General features: G+C 40.1%; 1 protein-coding gene across 7 annotated transcripts in view; it reads right to left on the minus strand.

The window, feature by feature from the left end:
• Positions 1–22,063, minus strand: part of ATXN7L1 (ataxin 7 like 1) — a 271,611-nt gene that overhangs the window by 223,358 nt on the left and 26,190 nt on the right. For 2 of the 7 annotated variants that reach the window (XM_069106972.1, XM_069106971.1), the window contains exon 3: positions 7,955–8,074. The exons of the other annotated variants lie outside the window; for them this stretch is intronic. The gene's annotated coding sequence lies outside the window, so the exon portion shown is untranslated. The remainder of the gene's footprint in view (positions 1–7,954; positions 8,075–22,063) is intronic. 7 annotated transcript variants of the gene reach the window in all.

Below are 22,063 nucleotides of genomic sequence, written 5' to 3' on the forward strand. Positions count from 1 at the left end.
TAAAAAATTTTCATTGAACCACAAATTTGATTGAGGGTTTTCTTTATTTTTTGATGGGTTAAGACAGGGGACAAAGGCATAGAGACATGAAATAGAATAAAATGTTATTAAATGTGAAATTTAAAATGTACTCCTACTATGTAATATGACAACTATGATAACAGTACAGAGAGCAGTAAGCAAAAAACAATGTAAGGACAACAAATATGAATGCACTTAAGAGGATAGGGATGCAAGGATCCAATCCTATCTCAGAGTCTACCAATAAATCCAAGGGACAGTAAATATCAAGATCTCAAGATGTTTTACTGGGAAAGAGAAACCAGGAAAGTGAGGGACTTTATCAAAAGCTCTGACTCTAGGTAAGGAGATGAACACTCCAAGAGACAGTAAGGACAGGGGAGAGGGGGGAGTAGGTAGGAAGCAAAACAACTAAACATCTGCAGAGGGTTTTGGTCCACAGTGGTTTGAGGTTTTTTTTTTTTAATTCACAGTTAAAAAACTGTCAAAGTTTCAAATGTAAACTTGGAGAAGATACGTTTATTTATTAGGATTGTATGCCAGAGTATCTTCTTAAATTTAAAGTAAACAATAATTTTAAAATTAAAGAGAATGAAAACTTGAAATATCCAAAAAGTTTCTGTGAGAAACTGGGGCAGTGGGGATTTCAGATTCCTCAACTAGATCTATTGGTTTAAAATATTTCCCAAGTAGTTTCCAAACTTGGTGGAACAGTTCTGAAGCCTGGGTTGGGACATAGTAGCATGAAGCTATCATTTAAAAAAACATCTTGTTATTGTGATTCAGAACCTTTGAAAAATGCTGGCTTGGTAATCTGATAAATCATTAAAAGATTCAACCGGAGGAGAAATTTTACTAAAATGACTATTTAAGGGATTATTCTAATAGAAATACTAACATCTCCATGCCTCCAGTGTGAGACTCAGGTAAATAATCTACCTAGCACACCATATTCAATCTCCTTATGACTTCTATACCACATCACATTGCTGCCACACACTTTAAGTACGGTTCATGTAAAATCCAGTTGCTATTTTTCTCTCCACATAAACTGTTTTCAATCTAGTCACATTCCATCTATCCTACCCTTTGAGCAGTTGCTTTTTGGAATCCAAGCATAGTACTTTGTATCATCACTGTTAAATCCTATGTTTTTCATTTTGGCTCACATTTAAAGTCTGAGATATCCATCCATCCATCCATCTATCCTTCTAGGATGACTGAATATTAAATGAGCAGATTAGAAGAACAAGGAAGCTAAGTGGCCAGAACCAGCATTACTATTACCACCACCACCCTCGGCACTCACCACTATGTACCTCTCTTACCAGTGTAGACAATAGAAGGCTGCTAGCTACATTTTAAGGAAATTGCATCATCCACGAATGAGGTCTGTGTCTTCACTGTTCAAACATATGACAAGATTGAGGAATCCTCAATACCAATGAAGTTGTGTCTATACTAGTGGTAAAGAAGACTCAAGGCTCTATGATTAATGATTCACTATTGGACAGAAATGCAGGAGGGTCTTAAGATTTTAGCCCACAAAAAGGGCGGGGATATTGAAAGGAGAGGGTATGACACAGTGAGCACAAAACATATCAAACTCTACCCTTGTAGAGACTAAAGTAACTCAAAAGACAAAATAAGTCATATGTATTGACAAAGCTGGTGGGGAAAATGGAAGGACTCACACTGCTTTGCTCCAGCAACATCTCCTCCAGCACTTGGGATGGGGACCAAAGAGACCTCTTAATGTTTCTCTCCTCTGCCTCTACACTTTCTATTCCCAGTCAGCCTGTGCTTTGATGAGAAGAAAAGGGAATGAGAGAGTGAAGATGGAAAAGGGTAGGAATGGAGCTCCATTTGCACCTTCTCTAGATGGGGCCAGAACAGAATTAAAGCCACTAAAAGAATCAGAAAGCTGTACCTGCCCCTGCTGCCCTGTGAGGAATGGAAAAGCAATTCTAGCAAGAGGGACAGAAATCTCACTTGAGCCTGATCTATTGTTTTTTTCTTACAGTAATAACAACTTACCTTCAGATAACACCTTTAGGTTTACAAAGTTCTTTCCTCACAGCAATCTAGTGAGGTTAGTAGAACAAGTTTTATAATCTTCATTTTATAGATAAGAAAATTGAGGCTCTGAGGGGTTACATGACTTGTCCAAGGTCAAAAAGCTAGTTAGTGTAAGAGCTGAGATTAAAATCAGGTTCTCTGGCTCCAAATGCTATGGGTTCTCCCTTGGCCCCACCTTTTTCACTTTAGCATATGGCCTCCCTAAGGAGTTCAAATGGTTTGGAAACTACAAGAAAGGTCAATGAATAAGCAGAGAAAAATTCAAGACTCATCCCCCAACTGCCAATCATCAAAGGACAAAGAAAAGACTCCTATGACTATGCCTTCAGGAACAAAGGGGTTGTGAAAGCCTGTCTTAGAAAGAGCAGAACATGGCCTGCATCATTTCTGCTCTACTTGTTTGGGAAGAGGGGAAGACAGAATGATGACTTGTTTAATCAGTGCAGAACAGGCTCTGTGTGTGGGTTCTTGCTAGTCTGGCCACTTAACTAAAGCAACACACCCATCACATTGTGACCAGACCACACCCCTTCTAAGTTTCTAGTCACTCAAGGCCACAAGGAGGAACATCATTCTTCTTTGATCATGTTCTTCTCTGGAGGCTGTTCATTTCTTTTCACTACTTCCACCACAGTATAATGAATTGGAAAGACAGGTCTTGGGTTCAAGTCTTGACTCTTCTACTAGCTAAGTATGCCAAATGACTTCTCTGAGCCTCAATTCTTTATTTGTAAAATGAAGATAGATGACCTCTAAGATCTATGAGCCTTTAGATTAGTGAATATCACGTCAATCAAAACAAATTAGCATTCTTCATGTTGCTTTCTTTAGTTCTAAATACAAGTAGGGGATAAAGAGACTGGTGACAATAAAAGAAAAAAGGAACTATTCTTGTTTAGTTGTGCCCTCTTCCCTAACTCTCCTCTTGCTGCCTCTGACTCTCTAACCTTAAATCCTGGACACAGAAGAAATTTTGTCCATGAGCTTTTAAGGCTTTACCTTCTTCTCTCCCAAGACCTACTTCTCCATACTACTCTAATCAGGAAAACTTTACTGTTCCCTAATCTTATCCTCTATTTGAGAAGTCAGACCTTGAAAAGACTGCTTCTTCCCTACCATCCTGTGTGTTTTTTATCCTACTGCTCCCAGTTCATAATGCAATTCTTAAGTTTCCTTTAAGCAGAGCCAAGATGGTGGAGTAGAAATAGGACTTCCACATGGCTCGCGTTTCGCCTCCTCCAATTCATGTAAAAAATGACTCTAAACAAACTTCGAGGCTACAGAACCCACAAAATGACAGAGAGAAGCTAACTTCCTACTGAAGACAGTCTGGCAGGCCAGCAGGAAGGGGCCAGCACAGCACTCTGGGACCCCAGCCCAGCCTCACATGAGCCCGCAGTTTTAGCCTCAGGGCGGCCACAACCAGCCGCTTGCTGGAGAGACTTCAGATCACCAGCAGCTGTGGTGGTTTCCAGAATTATCAACCCAAGATACTAAGGACAAAGTGAGAAGTCAGTGCAGCGTGGACTTTGGGAGCCAGGAGTCTGGGAGTGCAGTCCAGCCTTTGCCTCCTGGAAAGAGAAGCAGCTGAGCCCCTGCAGCCTTGCAGCCACTGCCAGTGGCTACTTCAGAGCTCCTGGCCTGCAGATTGTAGGGGGACCAAGCGACCAGTCTGAAGGGTAATGACTCTTGCTTTAACCAGCATGGATCTGGATCACTGTCTAGGGTGGAGGTCCTACGGTGTGTGACCAGTTTGCCAGAGTGTGTGGAGGCTTAAGAGAGGGCAGCTGACTACAAGCTCCAGCAGCTGAGAAAACCCCAGCATTTGGGACAAAGTTCCCCAATCTGGTAGCAGAATTCTACTGTGGCAAAAAGCTCAAAAGTCAAGTAATTGAGTGGCAACATGAACAAGCAAAGGAAGCAAAGCAAGCACAGCAATCCAATTTTATACACCTATTTTGGGGACAAGAAGGATCAAATCATGGAACAGGAGGAACACAGCAAAGTCAGAATGCCTGTACCAAAAGCTTCCAAGAAAAATATGAGCTGCTTACAGGACATAGAGGAGCTTAAGAAGGATTTTGAAAACTAAATAAGAGAAGTGGAGGAAAAATTAGAAAGAGAAATGAGAATGATGCAAGAAAATTTTGAAATGAGAGTCAACAACCTGACTGAAAAAAATAACACCTTAAAAAATCTAACTCAAATAGAGTTCTCAAATAAAGTAACTCAATAGAGGCTCAAAAAGCCAATGAGGAGAAGAATGCCTTAAAAAGTCGAATTTGCCAGATGGAAAAAGAATCTCAAAAGCTCATTGAAGGGGCGGCCAGGTAGCACAGCGAGTAAGAGCACCAGCTCTAGTGTCAGAATGACCTGGGGATCGAATTCCGGGCTCAGACACTTAGCACCCACCCAGAAACACCTGGCTGTGTAACCTTGAGCAAGTTACTTAACCCCAATTGCTTAGGGGTGGCCAGGTGGCTCAGTGAGTAAGGGCACTGGCTCCAGTGTTGGGATGACCTGGGGATCAAATCTGGGCTCCAATACTCAGCACCACACCCAGAAATAACTGGCCGTGTAACCTTGAGCAAGTTACTTAACCCCAATTGCTTAAAAAAAAAAAGCTCATTGAAGAGAATCATTCCTTCAGAATTACAATGGATACTTAGAAGGTGAAATTGAGAGGTGAGGGAGGAATATAATGAGAGGAGATGGGGAGAGATAGCAAATTACATACACTAGCAAAGGCTAGTGACTTTATGAGAAATCAAGATACTATTAAACAGATCCAAACAAATGAAAAAATATGAAATATCTCATTGGAAAAACCACTGACCAGGAAAACAGATCGAGGAGAGATAACTTAAAAATTATTGAACTACCTGAAAGCCATGATCAAGAAAGAACCTAGAAATCATCCTTCAAGAAATTTTCAAGGAAAACTGCCCTGATGTTTTAGAACCAGAGGGCAAAACAGAAGTTGAAAGAATCCTTCTGAAAAAGATGACAAAAAGAAAACTCCTAGGAATATTATATCCAGGTTCCGAAATTCCCAGATCAAGGAGAAAATATTCCAAGTAGCCAGGAAGAAACAATTTGAATACAGTGGAAACACAATCAGGATAACACAGGATCTAGCAGCTTCTACACTGAGGGACTGAAGGGCTTGGAATATGATATTCCAGAGGTCAAAGGAGCTGGGATTAAAACCAAGAATCACCTATCCAGCAAAACTGAGTATCATGTTTCTGGGGAAAATAAGGTCATTAAATGTAATAGAGGATTTTCAAGCATTCATGATGAGAAAACCAGAGTTGAATAGAAATTTTGTCATTCAGATACAAGAAGCAAGAGAAGCATGAGAAGGTAAACAGGGAAAAAAAATCATAAGGAACTTATCAAAGTTGAACTATTTATATTATGAAACTTTTCTCAGTACGAGAATAGTTGAAGGGAATAGAAATGTGCATGTATATATGTATACATATGTCTATATAGGAGGGTATATGGGCATATGAATACATATGTGAGTATGTGTATATATGTGTACAGGTATACATAGACAGAGGAGACAGGACCAACTGAATAGGAAGGGATGATACTTAAAAGGTGAAATTGAGAGGTGAAAGAGGAATATGAGAGGAGATGGGGAGAGACAGAATGGAGTAAATTATCTCATATAAGAGGCAAGGGAAAACTATTATAATGGAGGGGAAGAACAGGAAGGCAAAAGGGAATGGGTCAACCTTATTTTCATTGAATTTGACTTAGGGAGGGAATGACATACACACTAGGGTATCTCACCCTACAGGAGAGTAGGGGGGATGGGGAAAAGAGGGGGGATGATGGAAAAGAGGGTAGGCTAGGGGGGAGGAAGTTGGAAGCACACATGTTTGAAAAGGGACAGGATCAAAGCAGATAATAGAACAAGTGTGGCGATGGAGGGAAATATAGTCAGCTTTTCACAATATATCCACTATGGAAATGTTTTGCATAGCTACACATTCAACCTATATTGAATTGCTTATCTTCCCAGTTAGGGTGGGTAACGAGGGAGGAAGGGAAAGAATCTGGAATTCAAAGTTTTACAATCAAGTATTTTAATATATATATATATTATTATTATTATTATTTTATATGCAACTGGGAAATAAGATATACAGCCACTGGGGCATAGAGATCCACTGTGCCCTACTGGAAAGTTCGAGGGAGGATGGGGGAAGATATAGGAAAGAGCAGATTAGGGGAGCAGATATTCAGTGGGATCACTGTTTTGGGGTGGTGGGTAGGGGAAAAATGGGGAGAAAATTTGTAATTTAAAATCTTGTGGAAATGAATGATGTAAACTAAAAATAAACATAAAATTTAATTTAAAAAAGTTTCCTTTAATTAACCTCAACTTAGCTACCACCCTACATCAGCTCATTATTGTGTGTGTGCAATATCAATCATTTCTTTACTCAAATGTTTACCTGCCCTATACAAATCACTACTTCCCATCCCCCAACATGTCACTGATTTTTTTTTTTCATCAACTTTGGCTCCAAATAATTCTTGTCTGTTTCCAAAAGTCAATATACCCTCAAAAGACAAGTGAGAGCCACCACTAAGGATATTCAAAGGAATGTACTGCTGTCTCTGAAAGGGTCTCCAAAGAAGTTAAAAACCTGGGTTCAGCAATGGTAGCATTAACAGAATAACTACTCAGCCTGCCAAGGGGATTACTTTGAAGCAGATCATACTCATTTAGATGTATAAATTCTGGGATGTATTTTTAAAAAATCACATTACTGATAGTCATGCTTCACATTTAATCATATCTCTGGTTGGACTATGAGTTCCTTAAGGGCTATAATCAAAATTTTCAAATTTTTTTTTGCCATTTAACAAATGTTTATGGATAATGCTGATAAAGGACCTGTTTCAGGCATGTGAGCAAGTAGCTATCTGCAAATCTGCATTAAATTACACATCAGACTACAATTCTGAGGGTTAGTATCAAAAATGATAATGAGAGGAAGCAAGCCAACAATCTTTATGAGAGTATTCTTAAAGAATGAGGCGCATAGAAAGTCATGCCCTAGAAATGAAAGATGGAAATGAGCAAATATCTTCATTCTTTGAAAGCTAGTTTGGGAAAAGTGGGAGAGGAAGTTTGCCTCTCTCCACCAGCACTCTTCACCCACTACCCCTGGCAAAAACAAAAACAAAACACACATCGACAAACAACACAAAAAAATAGCAATGAGGTTTTCTTTTTTTGACAAAAAAAGTTGAAGAACACAAACAATAGGCTCTTACAACTAAACAATACCTAAATCAGGTAGGTTCTCAAAGAAGCCAACATCTGATATTTTTTTCCCTAGGTAAAGAGGTAAAGGTCTGGGAAGTGCATCCTGGCATGAATTCAGATTAGGGAGAGAACTAGTATTTTTCTCCTTTGCTGTGAAAAGACTTGCAAATAAATCAGTGACAAGGAGGAGATGAGAGATAATAAGGATCCTTTAAAAAAAACCAAACCCAAAAAACCAAACCAATAGTTTAGAACTATAGAACTGAGATCTGGATGGTATGGAAATAATAAAGACCTGAAGAATATAATACCTTACTACTAGGTGAAGAAGCAGTTGAAACAAATGTGTATCTGTATCTGTATCTCTCTCTCTCTCTCTCTCTCATATTGTGTTTTACATGATCCATCCTTTACACCAGCCAGTCAAGTTCTACTGCTGCAGCACTGGTCTTTACTTCTGAAATCTCTTCTGTTTCCCTTATATCCCAGCCCTTAGCTCCCTTCCCATCAACATCCCCCAGGCCCTCACCCCCACAAATACTTACATACATTGTGGCTCACCTTCAACTGGCCTCCTCTTGGATGCTGAGGTGATAGCAGAAGTCAGCCTCACTTATCAGGCCCTGCTCCACTGCCTCCTCGCCCGGTCCAACTTGGTCCTGCTTCCAAGTTCCTCTAGGGCTAAAAAAAGCCCAAATGCCAAATGATGTTCAAGCCCTGAATTGTGGTGATGCCTTGCAGTAAAACTTGACTTCATCACAATCCTGGGTTTGGACATTATAATATCAGATTAGCTGCTATGCTCAGAGTCATTTTCAAAAGAGAAGTCATTGAAAACTAAAGAAACACATCTAACTAGGCAAAGTATTAACCTTTCTAAAAGTTAAAGTGACCAAAAGCAGGACTGTGAAAATTAAGGTCATGTAAATCCAATCATCAATAGAACTGATTCAAGAAATATGAAATAGGAAAGTTTGTAAAATAAAGCACAATGGAATCATGTGCAGTGATCAACATAAGTTTACTTCAAACTAAAGACAAGGAAAACTGAACAGAATTGAGGCAGTATGGTACAGTATGGTATGGTAAGAGCACTGGATAAGGAGTTAGGAGATCTGAGTTCTAGTCTTGGTTCTGTTTCTAACTTGCTGTGTGACCACAGGCAAGGAATTAAATTTTTCTGAAATGAGGAGAGACTAGATGACTGCTAAGGTTTAAAACATCATGGCTCTGCAAGGAAAAAAAAATTGATGATGAAGGCAATAGAGGAGATGTAATGGATTTAGGTCCCAGTGGACCTTTCGTCTGTAAAAGACGAGTCTGACATAAATTCCAAATGGGCACAGAAAAGAACAAAATGAGATTCAAATTGCAAAAAAGGAAAATGAATTATGTCTAGGAATGACAATTCAACACACAATCTGTTAGGTGAATCTGAAAGGTAATAACAGTACAAAGGATCTAAGGTGAGAGGAGAGGAACTTAGAAATAAGTATTGCTATGACATCAAAAAGTATCCAAGTGATTTTGCATTGCATTCAAAGGAATCTTGAATTTGATTTTTTTCAGTCCAGGTGTTGTAAACCAGACCTCTTTGGTACCACCAACTCTCTCTGGTGACTATGTTTAATTTAGCATGGTGGTTTAGTTTATACTGATTCCAATAGTTTGAAATTTACCATCTAGGCAATTCCAGACTTACGATCCAGTTTTGTTCTCAAGGTTGATTTGTAAATCAGTTGTTTGCAACTCAGAACATATATTCCTACAAAAAACAATGTTTTAAATAGTGGTTTGGTTCCCAGGTCAGCCCACAGAGGCCCATTGAACCCATAATAGAACTGAAATACTACATATGCACCATGAAAATCTTTGAACGGTTTCTTTGTATAGATTCTGATTAGACGTCAGGGCAACTTCAGGGATTTTAGAGGTTGATGGTATGGATTCCTTTGGAGCACCTTTCTTTAAAAATCAATGTAAAGAAGAAATCTAAATAATGTCTTCTTTTTCCTCAAAACAAATTTCCTTCTAGAGGCAAGGAGTAAGAGATTTTCTCAAGAAAATAAGCAGCTTGTTTTTCTTTAAGGATGCATATATGTATATAAGGATGTATATATGAGAAAGATGCTTATTTGACATAGTAAGTTATGAGTAGTGAAAGGAGCTCAGTATATGATGTCTTGAGGTAATGGATGAAAGGAAAGTAGGATCAGACAGTTTCCTGCACTGATCCCCAAAGGGACATCTTAGCTGCTGGATTAGAGGGGTCCTCGGAGTTATTAGGGTGGGATTAGGCTAGAGGTGTATGTATGTGGGGGGTGGGGCAGAGTATATATAAACCTTCCATTTCTATCTATGGGTCAGATGTATATGGAATGATTCCTAAGTTGCATAGTGCTTGCACACAGTAGGTCCTTAAAATTTTTCGATGAATTATTAAGGGGATATTTTGTACAGCAATGATACTGTCTCTAGCAGACAATGAATTTTCTGATCCTGATCAAAAGTAGAAAGGAGAATGCTCTAGGGTACAGGATTTCAGTTGCTCTTCATCAGCAAAGAAACCCACTCACTAGCAAGCAGATGACAATAACAGCTGGAGTAAATAATTTCTGTTTCTATCACCACTGAGGAGACAGTGCTGTATTGAGCAGAACATCCTATCAAGCCTTGAAAATTTAAGAACAAGAAAGACCCTGAAGCTGGATTTGGCTAACAAAGTAACCAAAATGAATCAACTACTGAAAGAAATTACTTAAGCAACCTGAAGCTGTTAAATATTTAAAAGTAAGTAACACTTAAGGGGAAGAAGATGAGATGCCAACACATAAGTGTCGAAAATGCAGAAGCACTAGTAGCGGGAAAAAAAAAAGGAACTATTTTGGTTCATGCTAGAGAGGAAAAAAATAAAATCTAAGCTGAATATGAAGAACAGATAGAGTAACTAATCAGGTGATAGGATGGCCAGCAAGATAGAGGAAACCCTTCAGAAGGGATTGTCTTATACTTTTTTTTTGCATTCTTCATCACATCGTCTAACTACATGGGTGTTATCACATAGACTAGTTATCACATCACATAAACTAACTACATTCTACATCACATAGACTAACTACTTCCAATGGAGTAGGTCCTAGACAAATGTCTGTTGATCTGGTTTGTATTTCAGACAATAAATAAATCCTTGGGTTTCCAACCATGGTTTTACAAAGATAATGCTTGCTTATGGTGGGACTTGGGCCATAACAGAGAATCATGAAGATGGGGTACAAAGAAAGAAAGGGAAAAAGGCCCACTAGACACAATCAGTCATCAGTACAACTGATAGGGAAACATATTGGTAATACACAGAGAAGCAGATTTGTAGTTAGAGGATATGGATTTAAATCTAGGCTTGGCTACTACCTGATATGACCTTGGGTGACTTACTTCATTTCTTTGGGCCTCAGTATGTGTAAATGATAAGTCTGTACAAATCATTTCTCTGGTCTCTGTGAGTTCTAATTCTACGGGCTGAGAAATAAGTGAATGAGGCTGTGGTATGGAGAGAGATGAGGTATCAGTATCTATAAAAAGAGTCCTTAGGGACCTTCTCACCCCTTTTTGCAACATGAATGCTGGAGCTACAGGTCGGCAAACAAAGAGAGGGGACTCTAGAACGTCAAAGAATGTACCCTCCTCTCACTTCTGACCCAGCTAGGGGCTCTGCAGGCCGCTACAGTGCAGCCCTCAAGAAGGACCAGCTGGACGTTCTGATGGTGTTGCCTATCTTAGCTTTGCCTCACTCTTTCATGAATACCACACACAGCCCCATACAACTATGGGAGAGCATGTCCCAATCTTAAAAGCAGGAGTACTGTCAGCCACCCAGGAAATGTTTTACATCTTTCTCCCTGAAAATTAGTCTCCATTCACCATACTTCAAGAGAGTTAGAGAAAAATTCTGTACATCTGCAAATCAATAACTCACATTGGCTACAGGAACAATCAAGCACCATATGCTACCTGGGAGGCCAATGACTTAGTTTTTTTTAACACAATCCTTCTCTTTGAAAACCAGGCAAGAAAATGACGCATACCTCCTGTCCAAGTCCTCACTGTACCAATGACCTTTATTTTTTTTTATTTGGTGGAAATAGCAGTAGACTGGTGGTAAGAATGCTACTAAAAGCTGTGTTGTACACATTACCACTTGCTACTTTTCAAAGAAATTGGCACAAGGGTTATTAATTGGATGTTAGAGAAATCTCTCTACCACAGAAAAGATGATTTGCTAAAAAAAAAATGTATTTTAAACACTCAGTTTAAAAGTTTCTGGTTTTGTTGCCAGAATCTCACATACTTTGGGGCACTTCTGATTTCTCTTACAATTCTTGCTGGGGAGCAGTTATCTGCTATGCCACACCTCCAATGACTTCACCCATTTTCACAATCACCTACATAGGAGCTACCAGTTGTTTGTTAGAACATGTGAAATTCCTGTCTGGAATGAGGGTTGTTATGCCTAATGATGGAGCTAACCTTAGAACCTGGTTCAATAATATGTCTAATCCAAATTAATGAGAAAAGGGAATACATTTTATCATGATTCATCCATTTTCCTGTTGCTTTCAGGCATCCATGAACCAAGTAAAAGTCCATGACAATCAGAGAGGGGACTACAATTCCCAATCACCTTGAACTGACCCAGTCAGGTCTCTAGAGTGGACAGTTAGCGCTTCCCATTATTGGAAGCATGTGCTACATGGCTCTTGGAAATCTGTTGGATTGCTTGTTTTCTTCCCTTCATTAGAAGAACTCTCAGGAACCCTAGTTCTTCACACAAACAGGCAACAAAAGCAACCTTTAGGAAGTGCAATGCCTTAAAAAAGACACATTCCTTCACAGATTTAGAGCTAATACAGGAATCTCAGAGGTCACTTAATCCAACCTCATCATTTCAGAGATGAGGAAAACATGGTCCAGGGAAGTTATATGATTTGCCCAAAGTCACAAAAGAAAAACAAGAGGCAGGATTTGAACCAGGGTCCTCCAAAGTCCAAGTCAAAGCTCTTTCCACTATAAACTGAACATCTTTCACACTCCCTGACACTTGTGGGGGGGGGGGGTAACTGCCTACAACTGACGGCCCTAACCAGAAAACAGTGCAAAGCAGACCAGCATACAAGCAAACTGAATCTGACATTCAACTGTAGGTGTTCTAAGAAGTAAACACTGGCATTTCATTTTTACAAAAGCCAAATCATGGGCTCTGCTAGAGTTTTTTTTTTTTTTTAGGGAGCCGCTTCAAGACTGAAAAGGGGCTTGTAGACTCTGTGTACTTAAATAAGATTCAAAACTGGAAGACAAGCTAATGATTTGGCATCTTTCCCTTGCCCGGGCCCTCCAGACCTAACACGGGGACTTCCATTCCTCGGCCTAGAACACTCTTCAAGAGGCCTGGCTGCCAATTTGTCAAACACATTGGTGTGAATGCTGGCAGCTTCCCTTTTTGGAGCAAGTACAAATAAGAGAAAATAGCACCTGAGTAGCACAGAGTAAAGCTATTTCAAGCATTTGGTCTTGATTTTTGCTGGTCCATACAGGGGAGGTTTGAATACCAGTTGTTATGCAATTGTAGCAGAGGAAGATAATTAAGGCAGATTCTTTTCCCCTTTCCCACCCTCTGCTTCTGCTTTTTCACCAGCAGTACTTACACTCACCAACACTGCTAACTATGCTGGCTGACAGTTTCTTAAGCAAGAGATTTGATTCCATCCATATTAGGTGGAATGTGAGGTAAGGACATCTAACTATGTAAATAAAGGAAGAGGGGATTTCAACATTGAACCCTTGGCTGAGAATACTGACTATAAAGAAAAATGGATTTTTAGTTAAGGAATAGTCTGATGACTACATACTTATTTAGCTATAAATATATATGTAGGATATTTGCAGATATACGCATTAGGGATAGTTGGGAAACCTGACTATGGCTCTGATACAGATCAGCCCTCTGACGCCACATTGGATCCCTCTGACCTGTGTAACCTGGTAATAATAACTTCAATTTATATAGCTCTTCAAGGTCTACTAACTGCTTTCCACTGGGGATCATTGTTGTTTTCCAAGATTTACCATCTACTCTGAAGCATATATATCTACTCCTTTGCTTTCCAATATTCTCTCACGGTTATTCTGGATCTAATATTTCCCCTCATCCCCAAACCCTCTCCTCTCTTTTCTTACCAGGTGCTTCAGGAATGGGACTTCATGCCCTATTTTAGGGAGAAACCCTAAAATAAAGCTTGGGTATAGATAAAGAAAAGCCTAGCACTGCAGGACTATCAAGTGTGTATTTATCAATGAGTCCTCCTACAAATGCGAAACAACAAATAACCCACATATGGGCAGCCATCTTTCCAGGTTTTACCTGGAGAATGCCAGAAACTGCAAACTTCTTTCTGGATCCCAGATCAACCATTAAGCTATTGGCCCATGCAGTCATAGAAATCTCTGAGTCCTTTCCTAAGACCTTCTAGGACTTATTTACAATCCCGTCTACTAATTTTCCAGACTCCCTGGATAGGACCCAATGACCTTAACGTTCTTTGCTGAGCTCCAGACACTCTAAGTATGGTGAAATTACCCAGAGTAAGAACAGTGGGCAAGACAGCACACCCTGATGAAGATATCGGGTGGTCTCAGATGTTTTTCTTGGAACCCGACTCCCCAATATCATAAGTCTCTAAGCTAAAGTCTCTTACCTATCTTTGACAAGAAAGAAATCCAAAGGGATCAAAACATAAATTGTCATTGTTGATGAGCACTACTAAACTATATTAGAGTTATACAGATCTCATATAGGCTAAGGGTGATACAAATATGTGAATTCCAGATAATTGGAAGAAATGTCTCAGGATCCTTTCTCTTAATGGGAGAGAGGGTGGAATAACTGGATGCAGTAGGGAATCATGCTGCTGTGTAGGTAGATGCACTGGGCTCCCTCCAGTATACTTAAAGCTCTTGAGCAATAAATGCTTGCTGAAGAAGACCCATTGTATAATCTGATTTAAGCAGCAGGCAAAATGGTGACACCAATAGGCAGAGCTGTGGTTGTACTGAAGTCTCAATCATCTTCATGGCAATTGAGTGTCCATTCCCCAATACCCATCTCAGGTTACTGTACAACTGCCAACCTTTTTAGTTCTCTTTCTGTTGCTTCTATCTTCTGATTTGCTCCCACCCCTAGCCCACAGGCTTGAAAGTATTCAACTGGAGAAACTAAACACAAACTTAGAAGGGAAGTATTACTGAAGACACGCAGTTTAAATATCATGCAATACAGTGATATGGGAAACTACAACAGCAGACAAACCATGCTGGCATGCAAAAATCAGAGCTAGGAAGTAAGAGAAGGCAAGTATCTCATGTAGACTATGAAGGTGGTAATAAGCTCTGCAAACAGCAGCCACGAATCAAAGTTGAGGCTATGCATGTAACCAATAAGTGCAAACTTGTGTGTCACTGTCTCATATGCATTGGTAAGAATACATATGAGAAAAGGATGGTTGAAATATGGTCCAACTATTGAGTAGGAAGGCAATATTGTACACTGGGAAAGGACTGTATCTCACACTCTCTCTCTCTGCAGCTTAGAGTTCCCCCAAATGGTTCTAGAGTCAAAGGACTGGGTTCATATCTTGTCTCTGACCCCAATTAGCTGTGTGACCTTGGACAAGTCACTTAAACTCCTTCAAGTTTTTCAGCTATAAAATGAAGAGATCAGACTAACTGATCTCTGAAGTCCCTTACAAATCTAGGTCTATATTTTCTTCCATATTACGAGTGTTTATACCAGAGAAGGGCCTAGGAAGGTAGAGAAAGTAAACTCAATTGAATATTCAGGTAGTTCTGGTTAAAAAACAAAACCAAAAAGTTTTGGCGGGGATAAATTGAAACAGATAAAAAATGGGAAGTTGGTGTTATTTGTAGATTTCAAGTCTCTGGGCCATCTCTGTGTTGAGTAGGGTAGGATAATTGAGAATTGGCTTTTAGATCAAAGACTGAATTAGAAATTTTCTGTTCTGATTTTCTGTCCTGAAATTCAAGTGGAATATCATAATGTGGTATTTAGTAAGATTTCCTGTCCACATTGGTTCTTCCCATTCACCTGAGACTCCTCTCTCTTCTTCATGGGGGTCCACCTTGCCCCCTCAACAAATGAGGAGCTATATAAGGTCATGTGCCTGGGGCAGAATTTAATCTGTGGGAAAAAAGTGTAGTAGTAGCAGTGGCAGCTGGACCAGCCAAGCTAGTCTTTCTTCTCCCGAAAATCCGCTGGGATGTGATTGGGAAGTAGATAAGACAGTCATAAAGTGTGCTGTGCCTGCAGCTGCTTGCCGATAGGACAGATGCGATGGGCTATGTGGCCAGCTAGAGTCATGTAAGCTCTTCCTCCAGCCACACTGATGTGTGGACTATAATGCCATCAGTAGTTCTACCTTAGAATCTGTACAAATTGAAGAACAGAACCAGGGGACATATAAAGAGAATCTAATTCGGTTCCTGGCCTGCTACATAGGAAGGGTGCTAGCTAACTGGTCACTTTGTTGACATAAACCGCTTTACACAATCCTTCTGTGGGATGGTACAGCTGTGTTACGCTCATCGTCCAGAATGGATGGAAGGAATTCCATGGGACAATGTTAGCAAAGCTGTTTGATTCCCTCAGAAGAAATAGGTGATGGTATCCTTACTAGGATAAACTAGTATTTACGTAACCTATTTCCCAAGGAGCTCAAAGTACTCTTTAGGGTCTTTTCTTTCCTCTTTTACATAAGCAATCCTCAAACTTTGTTAAGAATGTAGGAAGGATTTATTGGGGTTCTTATTTTGAGATGAGGAGAGCTAGGTGCCTGATGCTCTATCCAACTGACTAGAAAGTATACCTTAATCATAAACTGAGAAGCAGCATGCTATACTTTGGAATGTATGCCTAGCCTTTGGAGTTAGGAAGACCTGGGTTCATGTCCTGCCCCTACCAGATTCTGGCTGGGTGACCGTGGGGAAGTCACTTCTCATCATCCTAGTGCTAGGGATACAAAAAAAAGACAAAAACATACAGTCTCTTCCCTTCAGGAATTCAGAATCTAATGGGGAATTTCCCAAATGCTTGTTGATTTGGCTACACTGAAAGACTATAATGAACTTTTCTGGGACAGCAGATGGGGCTATCTCAGACAGGCTTGTTAACGCAGGCTTGGTTATTACTGGCAAAGGCTGGCAAAGGTGATTCTTCTGTAAGAGAAATTAGGGTCTTTCGTGGAGATAAGCACAGTGGGTGGGCTGCTGGAGAGGGATAACAATGGTGCAGTGCAAAGAGCACTGGCTCTACGAGTACCTGGGTGGAGATTCCGCCTCTCACCTCTATCACTTGGATGACAAATCACCTTACTCGTCTGGGTCTCAATTTCTTCACCTGTAAAACGGCAAGACTGGCCTCGATGTCCTCTGAGCTACCATCAAGCCCCTGATCTATGACCCTATTTTCAAAGCAAAGGAAGGATTTTGCTCTCATCTTCTCCACACCTAAGCTCATTGCTTTGTGGCTTTCATAAGATGTACCACCCTGGATTTTTTATTTCAATGGTACAAACTGTTAAGTCTCACACATGAGCATGGATGGAATAAAGTTTATTCTGTGGAATTAAATTTTAAATTTTGCCAACCAACTTTTTAGGTATTATTTTTATAGGTACCCTTAACTATGAACATCTAGTCTGTGAATCCACAGGTCAATAGTCATTATACTGTGGATGGGAAAGAAAGAAGGAGGAACTTAAAGCCATCTGTTTGTGAAGTATTTTTGTCAAGGGGTGGGATAGAGAAGCTGAAATTTCTGCATCAGATGTGGTTTGGGGATTATCTCTGGGTTTTAATTTTCAAAGCTGCTGCTGTTCAGCCATTCAGTCACGTCTGACTCTTCATGACCCCTTGGACCAATTGTCTGTGGACTTTTCTTGGCAAAGATACTGGAAGTGGTTTGCAATTTCCTTCTCCAGTTTTATGTGGGCAGGATTTAAATGACTTGCCCAGGGTCACACTGTTAGTAAGTGTCTGAAGTCAAATTTGAAATCAGGTCTTTCAGATAGCCCAGTGTGCTATCCACTAGGCCACCCAGCTGCCCCCTCAGTAGTTACTGTCACCCAATGCCATGGATTAGAAAATCACAGAAATTTAAAAATAGAAGGGGTCTCAGAGGTCAGCTAGTTTAATCATCTCATTGTGTGGTGGATTCAGAAGTAATTTTATATGCAAAACAGATTGAGAGAAGTGCAGTTCATCAGAGAACTGTGTGAGGCCCCCCAAATTTAAAGTGACTTGCCTGGGTTGAGTCAGTATGTACCAGAGGCAGTCCTGAAACACAAATCATCCTAACTCTGGGGCCATCTCTCTATTCACAAGAGTATGCTTTAGTATTTCCTGAAATTAAGGTTTACTTTTTGCTGAACAACTCTGCATGGATACTTTTCTTGAAGAACAAGAAAATTCTACTTGACTTTGATTTTCAGTATGAATACCTCATTTTACAAATGCGACAACTGAGGCTCAAAGTACACAGATACTTAGTGGGACAGCAGGGCTAGAATACAGGTTTTCTGGTTCCCAGCCCATCCCTCTCTCTTATATATAACACTGCCTCTAAGGTGGGGAACTTCAGATTTTCTCACTTCAATGAGGTTAGAACTGGAAAATGTTTTGAGCCACTTCTCTCATAGGCATCTCATTAGATAACTTCTCCCAAGTAATTTTTCCCTGAGATTTTAAAACATTAGGCTCCAGTCACATTTCCATCACTAACTGTGACCCTGACCAAATTACCTCTCTGTTTCTCTGTTCTTTCATATGTAAAATGCTCACCCAACTTGTGGGAAAAAAACATTGAAGAAAGAAAAAAGCAAGATAGGAAGGGAGGGAGGGAGAAAAGAAGGGAGGAAAGAAGGGGAAAGGGAGGGAGGGAGAGAGGAAGAAAATAAGAAAGAAGGAAGTTCTGGACTTGAAGTTAAGAAGAACTAGATTCAGTGCTTAGGTCAAATATTAAGTACTTGACTGATCTTGGATAAATCACTGCATATTCTCTTTTATTTATGTGTGTGTGTGTGTGTGTATGCATATGTAGACATCATAGAATGAGAACTAGAAGAGACCTTGGAGGTCAATTTTTAGAACAATAGAACAATTTTTCATTTTACAGATGTGGAAACTAAGCCCTACAGAGGCTTAGTAATTCTTTAAAAAACAAACAAGGAGTGTCAGAACCAGGATTTGAAACCAGGTCCTTTGACCATAAATCCAGTGTCTGTCTGTCTGTCTCTCTGAGCTTCACCTTCCTTAGATGTAAAATGAGCAGGTCAGATTATGTGATATATAAATTCCCTCCCAGCTCAAAATACTATGAGTCTATGATATAATACATGTAGAAGGCTTTGGAAGAAAAAAGCACCAAAGTACCATTTTAACTTCAGTCAGGCCCCTGATATTACACAGTAATACCTCCATTCCACTTTAATTGACTGCATGTCATTCTCTCATAGTGACTGCTCAAACCTTTTCTTCTCTCCTCAAACCCTCAACTCTTTTCCACTCCCATTTGGGGTAAAAGATTTAGCCTTCTGTTTTCCTGATGCTATCTGTCAAGAGATCCCTCAACTTCTCTCCTCAAAACTATTCAGCATCATAGTCATTTTTTCCTCCTTCCCTCCTACTCCTTGTTAAAGCTAACCCTGCTATGTGTACTCTTAATTTCCTTGCCCTCCTGTTTCTCTTAACAGGGACCTTCCCACACGGCTCAGCTACCATCCGATCTTTCTCCCTACCTTCATTGCCAAAATTGTCTACATTACCTATCTCTCTTTTACCTCACACAATCTGTCTCCTATTCTCCCCGCTCTCTTGCAACTGTTCTCTCAAGGTTATCAAGCACCAAAGCCAATGGCTCTTTTTCAGTCCCAAGTGTCCTCTTGCTCTGCTTGTTATGCTGTTGATCTCCTTGTGGATATATTCTCTCCCTTTGGCTTCTGAGCCACAACATTTTCCTAGCTTTCCACCAACCTAAATGCTACTTCTCTTTCTTCTTCACTACATCTTTTTTCCGACTCTCTAAGGTGAAAATACTTTGCCAGGTTCTATTCTCCACTCTCTTCATTACACTTTCTCTCTTGGTAATTTCAGTCACTTAGATAGCATCAACCATCATCTTGCAAATGCCTACCAGATTTCTAGTTGCAGTCCTTACTTGTAAGTGAAGCCCAGCTCCACTTCTCCACTTGTCTGCAGGGTGTATCCACCTTGATGTTTCATAGAGACATTCCAAAGTGAGCTTATCTTTTCTGTTTCCCTACCTTTGTTAGTGGGAGCATCATTCACAGGGCCTCTCATCTTCGACACCCTTGTATTGTTTACTTTTTCCTTTAGCTTTCACTTCCAGACATTTATCAAGTTTGTTACTACTATCACCCTGTACACTCAGGTCATCTTAAAGCCCACCTGAACTCTTGCAATCACCTCCTAAGAGGTCTTTCAGCCTCCATTCTCTCTTCCCTCCGATCTACCATTCATGGTTTTGCTAGATTTACCTTCATTATACCCAAATCTAGTCCTATCACAGGGCTCAAAACCAGTGGTTTCCTATAACTTAGCTACACTATTCTATTTGCCTAAAATGCCCCCTCTCCCAACATCTCCTCTTTTAGCCTTCGAAGCCTAATCCAAATGTTACTCACTTCAAAAAGCCTTCCCTGATAGCCCAGTTTGGCAACAACCTTTCCTGGAATGAGTGCTGAACCTGAAATCATCAGAGTTGAGCCTGAATCCTGGTTCCCCCATTTACTACCTGCATGACCTTAGGAAAGGTCATGTGACATCACTAGAGATCCGTTTTCTCATCTGTAAAATGAGTAGGTTGTACTGCTGTTGTTCAGTCATTTCAGCTGTGTCTGACTCTTTGTGACCCCTTTTGGGGTTTTCTTGGCAAAGACGGTGGGGTGGTGCACCATTTTCTTTTCCAGCTCATTTTACAGATGAGGAAAATGAGGCAAACAGGGTTGAGTCACTTGGCTAGGGTCACACAGCTAGTAATTGTCTGAGACTAGATTTGAACTCAGGTCTTACTAGATGACCTATAACATGCCACGTAGCTCCTGACCTATGATCTTTTGATTTATCTATCTTCCTTCTGTCAAATACCAACTGAAATTCCTCTGACATACTTAGAATCATTTAGAATTGGAAGTAAGTTCAGAGATCACCTAATCCAACTCATGCTTGAAGAGGAATGCCCTCTAAAACACTGTTAACTTATCAGGCACTATTTTGTGTTATGTATGTCTTAACTAAACTTTGTATCTCCTCTAGCACATCATCTTCATCCTCATCATAGCAACAACAGTGACCAAAATAAGAATTAATATTTTTATAGCCCTTCAAAGTTTGCAAAGTGTTTTCCTTCCCCTTTAAGGCAAGTCCTGCAAATTTTATTATACCCATTTTGCAGCTTAAAAAAAAAAACCCTGAGGCACAGAAAGGCTAAATGGCTTGCCCATGGTCACACTGTTAGTACATGAAACAGATCTGAATCTGGAGTTCATTCATTCTAGCTCTAGTGTTCTTTATCCTATACTACAAGTCTCTATACCAAAATGGCACTTAATAAGTGTTTGTTTAACTGAATGGAATTTGTAGTTCCCATTCAAACAGGCAAACTTCAGTCTTCCACTTCTGAAATGAGCTGAGCAGTCCAAACAGGGCTTGTGAGGTAACTTTTTATTTCACTGTCTAGCTCTTTGCTGCATGAAGAAGACTGGTTGCTTGGGAAGAGGGAAGGAACACAGGATTTATGATGCTATCCTCCACTTTTGGTTGCTACAATGGTAATGGGAATTTGAAGATCTTCCCTGCCCCTTAATAAACCTAAGATCTCCTACCGTCAACCAGTTAATAAGCACTTATTAAGGACCTACTAAGTGTGTCACACACAAAAGTGCTACAAAAAGAGGCAAAAGATATTCCCTCCCCTCACAATCTAATGGTTGAGACAACAAGCAAACAAATATGTAAAAAGAAGCATTATGAAGGATAACTAGGAAGCAATTAAAAGAGAGAAGACACTCTACAGAATTAAGAGGGGTTGGAAAAAGCTTCCCCCAGAACATGAGATTTTAGTTGGGGTTTAAATAAAGGAAGTCAGAGAAGCCAGGAAGTGGAGATAAGGGGGGAGCTTTCTAGGCAGCATTGCAGAGAGTCAGAAAAAGTGCTCAGAGCTAAGAGGTGGAGTGTCTTGTTCAAGGAACAGCAAGGAGGCCAGTGTCACTGTACTGAAGATTATATAGTGGGGAATAAGGTATAAGAAGATTGGAAAGATGGGGTGGGGATAGTTTATGAAGGGCTATGAATGCAAATAGAGGATTTTTTATCTTATCCTGGAGATGACAGGGAGCCACTATAATTTACTGAGTAGGGAAGTGATATGGTCAGACCTGTGCTTTAGAAAAATTGCTTTGGCAGCTGAATGGAGGATGAATTAGAGTGGAGAAGGAATTAAGGCAGGCATATCCACCAGCAGGCTATTGCAATAGTCTAATTATGAGGTACTCAGGGGCCTGAATCAGGGGGGTAGAAGTGTCAGAG

This window comes from Petaurus breviceps, unplaced genomic scaffold (assembly GCF_028583685.1).
Source record: "Petaurus breviceps papuanus isolate PSGF00001 unplaced genomic scaffold, PetGlider_PUasm1.0 84, whole genome shotgun sequence".
In the NCBI taxonomy this organism is placed as follows: Eukaryota; Metazoa; Chordata; class Mammalia; order Diprotodontia; family Petauridae; genus Petaurus; species Petaurus breviceps.